Genomic DNA, 10,120 nt, shown 5'->3' with positions numbered 1-10,120 from the left:
CACTTGTAACTTTCCCATTCACGTGTATTCACTAAATTGACTAAAACTGTTTTATGCATGCCAGGCCAATATCTGGAGACGGCAGTTTGTAAAGAAACACTCACAACAAGTAGCATATGCATATGCACATGACCTCACATTTTCACAAATTTGCGTTTTTGTAGTTTACACTGGGACGGTACTGATATCATTTACAAAAACTTGCACTTTGAAACAATTTGTAGCCCACCAAAACACATTTGCCGTGTAAATGAACGACTAAAACGCATAACAAGATCAAGTGCGGGCATGGCCAACTAACTTGATCTAACTTGAATGTGCGAGACTTCCGGTGTCAATCGCTTCAGGTTATTTGACCTGTACAACGCTGCTTTAAACTGCAAACTGATATTTGGTATCACATTATTTTAATTTACTATCATACTCATAAACACACTGGTTTTGCAGCGCAAAGGTTTTACCGTTTTCACTTATTTATCTGTAGCAGCTAAAGAATCTGAAGTCTCGCAAATTCACAGGAAATAGCTTGTAAAATATGTTGGATAAAGAAATGATAGAAATAAGAGTAGTATGCTGTTGCGAATTCACACATCGTTTATCGTGTAAACACGAGATTGGCGAGGTGAGAAACTACGCAGGTAGTTTAGTTGATTCTTAATGGCGTGTCGTTGGCTGTAGTTTGTTGCTTCGCTCGTTTGCATCGAGTGAACACGAAACCACAGGACAGCTGTTCCCCGCTGTTTCTAGGGAGACTGCTCATCAACCTGTTGCTCTCCGTCTTTTCTTCTGTCTCTCCCGTTATGATGCTCGCACCCTCTCAACAGCGGTATGAGGTTACAGTTTATGATGTTCACTTGTTTGCTTTCGGTTAATAAGTGCGCACACACATTTCTTTTTCTCCTTTCTGTCCACGCACACAGACAGATTCCCATTTTACAATAGTGTAGTGTGTGCATTCCTGCCTCTCTCTCACACACACGCCCATGTAACACCCTCCTCCTCCTCCTCCTCCTCCTCCCTCGGTTCATTTTCCCTTCTGTCTGTCTCTTGAACCCTCACTGTTCTCTTGAGCTCCATCTGTTTCTCTCTTCCCTTCATCCCACATGCACTTCTCTCACTCTCCTCCTCCTTATGCTGTCTCTCTCTCTCTCTCTCTTTCTGTCTGTCTGTCTCCCTCTGTCTGTCTGTCTCTTTAATTCTCTCTCTCTCGTCGCTTATGAACACAAGAATACTCTTGACATGCTGGAGATGAGTTTAAGGTACAGTTTTGCTTGTGTCGTTGTTATTTTGCTGGCAAACTCTCGCATTTAGACTGCCTTTGAATAGTCATGGAGGAAAAATAGCATTTGTTGTGTGGAAATATGTCTAATTATGTCTAAATGTCATAAACAAGTTGTTATACAATGTCAGTTTGCTTTGGAGAATGCTTTATTTTTGATCTAATATTGACTATGGTATCAGAAATACTCTATACTAATGTAAACTATGCTTATTTAGATATTTGCAAACATTATTTCAGTAAATGTGTATGTTCACATAAAATACTTTTGAAGACACTGTCATCTGCGCCATTTAAAAAATATTTTACTATTTTTAGGCATGCAGTTTTTCTTATTACTTGAGAGACTGGTCATATCTGTTCCTTTTACAAATTAATGTCATCATTTAAAAGAGATTAGAATAGTGAAAATAAATAAATAATGGCCACAGCAACTAAAAACACACTTTCTCCTCTACATCCATATGAATTTTACCCTGAGACCTTGATGCACATTCAATTTGTTTTCATGTTATGCATCAAGGATTGACTGGATTCTCAAGCTGCCGATGACATTTAACGATTTTTAATAAATGAAGCGTTTTTCTGCTTCATTGCACTATGGACTCCATCTGTTGAGGAAAGTCCTTGTTGACACCTGGTTCACTGTTCTATGTGTTTCCAATATGGCAACCTTGTATCAAAATGTATGTTTACTAAGCAATAATATTTGGAAAGATTGTAAGAGTGATGTTTTCGCAGTTATCTATTTTGTAGTAACAGCAATCTGCGCAAGTGTTTATGAGGATGCATTCAATGAACTGCTATCTGAACATCGTGCACCTGCATGTGTGGATAGTGGAAAATCATTATGATGCTGGTTGTTTTGACTTCATTTTGAATTGTTTAATGATGTGTAATTAATGCATGCTAAAATACTTCCTTTTTAATAAGCAGAGACAGTTGTAAGTGAACCATATGTAGGTCAGTTTCCCTGAAAAGTGTAACAGTGTGGCACCAGTATAAACCATCTGTTTGTCTGAGCAATGAAAGACACGGAAAAACTCATTATTTTTGTAGTTACGTATGTTGACGCTGGCAATAACAGAAATTATACACTTCAGCTTTAAAAAAAACAAAGATAAATAAAAGTCATTAAGGATCATTGCCTACTTTTTAGGTGAAATTCAGTTGTTGTTTGCAAGCTCTGGTCACAGATGCATGACTAGACGATCACAATAAAAAGTGAGAGAGAGAAAGAGGTTAAAATAGTTGCTCAGGCAGACTAAACACATGTTCACACACTCGACGCACACAGCGGGGTCCCTCCAAGATAAAAAGCAGACATAGAGAATTAATCCTCCTCCATCACAGTCTGAGAAAGGGAATCGGAGGAAATTATTAGATATGATGGCAGATGAAGAACCCTGTTTGTTCAAAGAAAATTGACTCCACACCCCTCGTCCCTTTAATGTGTTATACTTACACTCCAAAAATATATATTTCTTAGGTTTTATCCAAACATCCTTTAAAAGACTATTAAAGTTCTAAGCAAACTTGTTTAAAACTTTCATTTAAAGTTAAATATTCATATCTAAAATGAAATATATGTGTTTATTTAAATATTTAAAAATGTATGTGTGTAAAAATGTGTGCTTGCATACATATATAATATTTGAAAACGTATTTTCCCAAAATTCTATATAAATGCATATTTAAATATATATATATATATATATATATAAAATTCAGTGTACACATTTTAAAAGTTAAATCAATATTTATGTTCATTTAAATATATCAAAAATTCTACGTTTTTTTTAAAGTTACGGATGTATATCTAGAATTCAATAATTACGTTTTGTTAAATATGTACTGTAGATATGTATTATCAACAATTCAACATAAACGTTTTTTAAGTTAAATATGTGTAGAATTCAATATTTATGTTTAAATATTTAGATATGTATATCTAAACTTCAATGTAAACTGTTTTTTTAAAGTTACATATGTGTATCTAGAATACAATATTAACGTTTATTTAAATATGTATATCTAAAATTCAATGTAAAAGGTTTTTAAGTTAAATATATCTCAAATTCAATGTTTATGTTTATTTAAATATGTATATCTAAAATTCAATATATGTTTATTTTCTTAGATTACTGACAAACGGTTTTAAATTTTGTTGAAAGCATAAATTCATGGATGTTCTTGCTTGAAACAAGGTTCATACTTTGCCAATGTGCGTGTGAAAAATAAATCCAAACTTTTATGAAAACAAGTCTTAACCTTCTAAATGTCATTTGATCTTGTTTCATGATGTTTAGATACTTTAATTGGAAAACAAGACAAAAACTAAAATCCTTTCATACAGACTGAGCCTGATGCATGATCCTAACCTGCAGGTTTAAACACCTTTATATTTTACACATCATTCAGTTATTTTATTGCACAGTTATCTGCCTGCTGTCAATAACACCCTGAATTCTTTAACTCTGAGATATTATTGCGCAAATTTTGATGCCTGCCTCTGCACGCATGATCCGTAAATCCAATAACTTGAATAACAAGGCCATCAAAGAAGCATCAAATGGCTGAGGAATTATTCACACGTTGCATAATATCTCCGTCAGGAAGGAGATGGTCTGTTGTCTGTCTAACGTCTTTGATATTCATTTCAAAATTGCTCGCACTGCAGGAGAACAACATCAGTCCTGCGTTTCCCTTTAAGCCCAAGCTGGGAGGCCAGGCGCTAGTTTGGCTTGTTTTGAGTCCGAGATTGATAAAACTAAAGATCATTTGAGCCTGGCATGCATCCAAACAGCTCCGACAGAGAGCGCTCGGCCACAAATTCACTCTTCGATTCCTCAATTTGGTCTGATGGAAAATGTTATTGTCTGGCAATGCTCGTGGTAACAGGGCAATTTGGCACAGCAACATGTTGTGGTGAAACCTAGTCGAAGCGGATGGCTTGAGACTCGAGGATATTGATTTGTTCGATGTCAGCTGTATAATATTTGTGCCTTTCCAGGGAAGTGGCCGTTTTTCTTTCACCGGCTTTACTGCCTGTTATAGACAGATGTGTGTAAAATGCCTTTGTTTGTAGATGGGCTCAGCGTATGTTTAGGTAATTGCATTATAAACGCTAGATTTGTATTGTGAATCTTAGCTGTAATTGAGGTCTGTGAGGGCAGTTTGTCTCAATATCCTCCTTGGTGGCATCGTTGGTACTGAATATTATATAATGTGAAACCTCCCTTTGAACACCCACCCTCCTGTTTCCATGGTTTTACTCTTTGCTGCTTTCAACATCAAAAACAGCAACCGAGCACCCCACAGTGCCCATAGGATCAATTGCCGCATCCAGTTTTGGGTTTTATGCACTGTATTACCATGTTTTGAAATGGTTTTTCATAATAGTTAATACTTGGTTCTCTGTTGCCATGTGAGTAAAGTGGTTTTGCCAGAGCAATTTTATGGTTCATGGTTCATAAATATTCACCCAAAAGCTCGTATGACTCTTTCTTCTGTGGGACACAAAAGAAGATATTTAGAAAAATGTAATGCTGCTCTTTTCCATACAATGAATGAGGGGCTTTGCTTGTCAAGATCCAAAAATGATGCAACAAGCTCTTTATGCTCTTTTCTGTCAAACGTTGGCTTAGCTTTAGGAACAGACAAAAAAAAATAACTGGCAAAGAACAAAACTGAAAATCTGCTAATCTCAGATCTCATTTGCATTTGGGTTAAAGGTGCGTGATATGTTGAAATAAAATCCATATTGCAGTATGATGTCGATCGGGCAGGCTGCAGTTAAATTAATATATGCACTAAGTAGTTTTACTGAACAGCGCACTAATATTTTTATTTCATTGCAAACACATATATATGACATATATAACCTTTAATATTATAGTAATAAACCAAATGAGAGGGTTGCCTGTATATTTTAAAGCATTGGTTAGCAGAGATGTTTTTCCGTAAGAAAATCAAACTATCGGTATTGGCAGATATCATTCTGGATAATCAGCTATCAATATCGGGATCAGTATCGGTGCATCTCTAAAGTGTATACTGGATTTGACAGCTCAAGCCCCTTATTCAGTTTCATTGTATGGAAAAGAGCAGCATGAGCTTTTTTCAAAACATCTCCTATTGTGTTCTACAGAAGACATATACATACATATTTGTACAATTATTTATATTTTTATGCAAAAATGCTATGATCATTGGTTCTCACTTGTCTTGTAACCAAACATGATGCACCAAGTGTTAGTGAGGCTGAGTAAATTACGACTTTCATTCTTGGGTGAAGTATTTGGCTCTTGTGTTTGTTTTTAGTCTACACCCTTTTTTCTCAGCAATACCCTGATGCTGCGTGTCAAAACAATAGCTGGTCCACACTTAAAAAATCCTGCAGATAACCTCCAGCGATGTGCACTCTAGATTAATGAATGGTGAAAATTGCGCTTTTACATTATTAACTTCTGCAACCCTGACAACCTGATTTCATTTTCTCTGCCCCTGTTAATTACAGAATATCCCCCAGCCAGGTTATAAAAATGATCAAACCATTATTAACTATCTTTAAAGCCTTGTCTTCTTTTCCGCTCCATTTTAAAAAGATCATTTTAAAGTTTTAATTTCCCCACCAGATTTTTTTCAGCAACACGTCTTATTAATAACATTAAGCAGCAAGTAGCAGCGGCTTTTTGTTTGTCGTTGTGGAAATAACGTCTCCCCTATCAAGAAAACCAGTCACACCTGCGCATTTTCATTTGCATTAGCACCCAGAGCTTTTATTTAGCGAATGCTCGGAGAGATAAACAAGAAGGATGCATTTGTTAATTAATTAAGAGAAGTATAAAACCCGGAGGAAAACAAACTATACAACTTGCAGTGATAGTTGACAGCGTGAATCTCTTGAATCTCTCAGGACACATTTTACCTCAAAATAATAATAGTAATAGCTTGTTTTAACATGCTTCAAATGAAGCCTATTCATGACAATGAAGCTCATTATCGCTCCGTATTCTCATTACAGTAATGATTCAAGAGTGTTGTTTTTAAGTTTATTCCTAATAGTGATTCTCATTACTGTAATACCAGGGCTGACCATTAAGGATGGCCCAGTGCCTGTGTGCGAGTGTTTGGGGCAGTTGACAGAACGGTCACTTGCTGAATCAGGCCAGTGTATGACAATACTACATTTTAGCATCCACAACAACACATACTAATGTTCTGTTATTATAAGCTTGTGCTGCAGTTTTGTCATATGTTGCTTTAAAGGGATAGTTCACCCAAAAATTCAATTTAAAATTCTGTCATTTAATACTCACCCTCATGTCGTTACACACTTTTAAGACCTTTGTTCATCTTCGGAACACAAATCAAGATATTTTTGTTGAAATCCGAAGGCCCAGAAACGTAGTAAGAACATCACTAAAATAGTCCATGTGACATCAGTGGCTCACGGAAGAGAAGAATTGTTGAATTAAGTTGTTATTTTTGTTTTCTTTGCTCACAAAAAGTATTCTCGTAGCTTCATAAAATTCAGGTTGAACCACTGATGTCACATGGACTATTTTAATGACGTCTTTACTACCTTTCTGGGTCTTGAACGTGTCAGTTGTGTTGCTGTCTATGGGAGGATCAGAAAGCTCTCGGAATTCATCAAAAATATCTTAATTTGTGTTCTGAAGATGAACGGAGGTCTTACGGGTTTAGAATGACATGAGGGTGAGTACTTAATGACAGAATTTTCATTTTTAGGCGAACTATCCCTTTGGGTGCTCGAGCTCTTTAAAGTCTGGTTGATTCTGATTGCCTGGTAAAAAATTGTATTGTTCTTCAGCTGAAAAAAAAAAAAGATCTGAAAATAATTCCAACACTATTGTTCCTCTGTGTTGTTATCATGGATTTAACTATTCTCATAGAATTACAGCAGATATTAAAAGTTAAGGCCTACAGTTATCGTTCTTGGTGTAAACGGACAAAATTTTATAGTTATAGTTATCGCCCTTGGTGTGACCTTGCGTACTAGTTTTACGTTCACTAATGTACGTTTTATGCCTCTGCTGTGGTTTGCATTATTTTCCCAGAATAACAGCAATTTAAAAAAATGTAGGATAGTTATCGTTATTGTGATTGGTGTGAACAAAGCTTACGTGAATCTCATGTTTGCTGATGCACTTTGTTATGCACCTAGTGTGGATGAGGTTTTTGTAATTCACCAAATTTCAGCATATAATAAAAAATGTATGGTTGTTGTTATCGTTTTAGTTAGCATGCCTTACATTGATGCATATTTTTTACGTCTAGTAGTATATTTGGTTTCCTGTGTCATATTGAATGTTGTTGCTTTGAGAATTCTTCTGATGTAAATATATCACCAAGACAAAATTATCTAGCTGGCTGACACAGATGACATTAAAGTAATGAGTTTTTTTGCATTACGGTAATGACAAATGGAGGGAAATGACTAATTGTCATAATAATAATGGAAGAAATAATGCAACAGATCTTAATGGGGCTGAAAATGGCTTCATTTTCTCAATGCAAAATATAATTGATTAGATCTTTCATTTCATTTTTGTCTGAAGTGTGATCTGGACAGATCCTTTTGAGTTTCAATATTTGCATATTTCCTTGACGTACGAAGAAGCTCTATTTATATCACGTCAAGTATATACTGTGATGACCATATCTCTAAAAATATCTGATGTTCAAATATTTCGAAAATCCAAACACTCGTTATTTCGAGAGCACATTATTGAAGTCAAAAACGTCCGTTTCTGTAATGAGTAGCGCTCCGGTTTTCATACAGAATTTGAGGCTGATGAGAGAATGCCAGTGAAAGGATATAATTGCAATCAGACCTCGCTCTCTCTCTGCCCTCGACTAATTAAAGACACTTAACTATAACGATGGCGGAGTGGGAAAATGGCACGGTGGAGTTGGCGAGGGCGGGGCCGTGTGACCTGCCCTGACCCTCAGAGGGCGTGTTCAGAGAAATGCCGATTACGATGTGAGCGCTGAGCATCAGTGTCGTGTTTCATCACCCTCAGCCCATCTCAGCACACAAAATGTCACAGGCATCAGAGAGGGGCTTAGCTGTAAAGGGTAAAGAGATTCTATCGTTTTTGTTCCTTTTTTTTTGCATATTCATACTCTGCTTTTTTAGACAAAATTCAAATGAGTCCAGGCAAAGATAAGCTTTGTGTTCTTTCCTGGTAGGCTGAGGTGACAGTAACGCACCAATAGGGAGATGGCATAGAGGTGGCTCCGCCTGTGAAGCGAGCCCTCCCTTCCAACAACACCTGGCTGAGTTGAATAACACAAACGCTGTGCTGCATTCAGAACTGCTGCGTGTATCCCGCATGACCCTGTGCATGAACTCATTATTAATAAGTGCTACAAACTGCCTCATCTCGCTTACATTGGCAGTAGATCTCAAATGTCTGCTTTGGCTGCACTTTATAGGCTTTTTTCTCTATCTATATGCATGAGGGGTTTGGCCTGCAAATACCTGTTGACCATTTGTGACACTGGACCACAAAACCAGTCATATGGGTACATCTTTTGAAATTGAGAAAGCTCCATTTGAAATCGGAAAGCTGAATAAATAAGCTTTGCGTTGATGTATGGTTTGTTAAGATACAACGTTTGGCTAAGATACAACTATTTGAACATCTGGAATCTGAGGGTGCAAAAAAATCGAAATATTGAGAAAATCGCTAATTAAAGTTGTCCAAATTAAGTTCTTAGCAATGCATATTACTAATCAAAAATTAAGCTTTGATATATTTGCGGTAGGAAATTTACAAAATATGATCATAGAACATGATCTTTACTTAATATCCTAATGATTTTTGGCATAAAAGAAAAATTGATAATTTTGACCATACAATGTTACCCAAACATATTGCTACAAATATACCCCAGCGACTTAAGACCATATGATTGTAAAGCGCTTTGGGTGTTCAGCAATACACAATATAAGCGCTAAATGCCTTATTCATTCATTCATTCAATGTTATTCAATATTTTTGGCTATTGCTTCAAATATACCCGTGCTACTTATGACTGGTTTTGTGGTCCAGGGTCACATTTGTTACAGGGGCTGTGTTTCCATTTTTGGGATTTTAGCCATTTTATTGATTTAGACTGTGAGAGTCAAGAAACATGGGTGGGTGGAAGGACGAATCGGATCAGGAAATGACCCAACCTGGATTCGAAGTCTCCCACATACACAACATGTCGAAGCACATGCTCTACCCATCAGGCCATCAGGCCATCCTTTTGTAGCAGTTTATTTCTGAATAGAACATTAGTCAAGGCTTCTCGCAGCAAAATCAGTTGTAATTTTGTAATTTTAGACATTTCCTCTATCTCGGTTCTTTAGAATGAAACAGTCTGGTTTTGCTTAATCTTTTAAGACTTCTAAATGTAAATGATTGGCTAATTTTTTGAATGTGAAAACTACTGTTGAAAATATACAAATATACTGTGTATGTAAATGAGGTCGGCCTTATTCTAATATTCTCGTGGTCCTGACATGTCAACCGTGATGATTGATCGATTGATCTCCCTTTCGTTTTCATAACTTTATGGTTAAGCAATATTCACAAGGGTGTGAATGGCCAAACTCTGCAGATATTCAGTACAATAATCCAATTTGTGAGTGTGGTATTGCTTTTATACAACAGTTATATGTACAAGAAGTTATATCACATATTTTTTAATCCGCCAATAAAAATAGTTCCAAATAACAATTACAAATTAAATAAAGAATCATTTAAATCATCAAGCAAAAAAAAAAAAAAAGGAACAAAGTGAGCGGCGCAAAAGACGTTTCAC

The 10,120-nt window shown here is 36.2% G+C and overlaps 1 long non-coding RNA gene across 1 annotated transcript in view; it reads left to right on the top strand.

The window, feature by feature from the left end:
• Positions 1-535: 535 nt before the first annotated feature.
• Positions 536-10,120, top strand: part of LOC107558692 (uncharacterized) — a 26,322-nt gene continuing 16,737 nt past the window's right edge. Inside the window, exon 1 of the long non-coding RNA XR_001605517.1 lies at positions 536-1,259. This is a non-coding gene — a long non-coding RNA (uncharacterized lncRNA). The remainder of the gene's footprint in view (positions 1,260-10,120) is intronic.

Source organism: Sinocyclocheilus grahami, unplaced genomic scaffold (genome assembly GCF_001515645.1).
Source record: "Sinocyclocheilus grahami isolate Dianchi unplaced genomic scaffold, SAMN03320097.WGS_v1.1 scaffold655.1, whole genome shotgun sequence".
Lineage (NCBI taxonomy): Eukaryota > Metazoa > Chordata > Actinopteri > Cypriniformes > Cyprinidae > Sinocyclocheilus > Sinocyclocheilus grahami.
The sequence above is the reverse complement of the archived record's forward strand: the minus strand, read 5'-3'. Positions and strand labels throughout refer to the sequence as shown.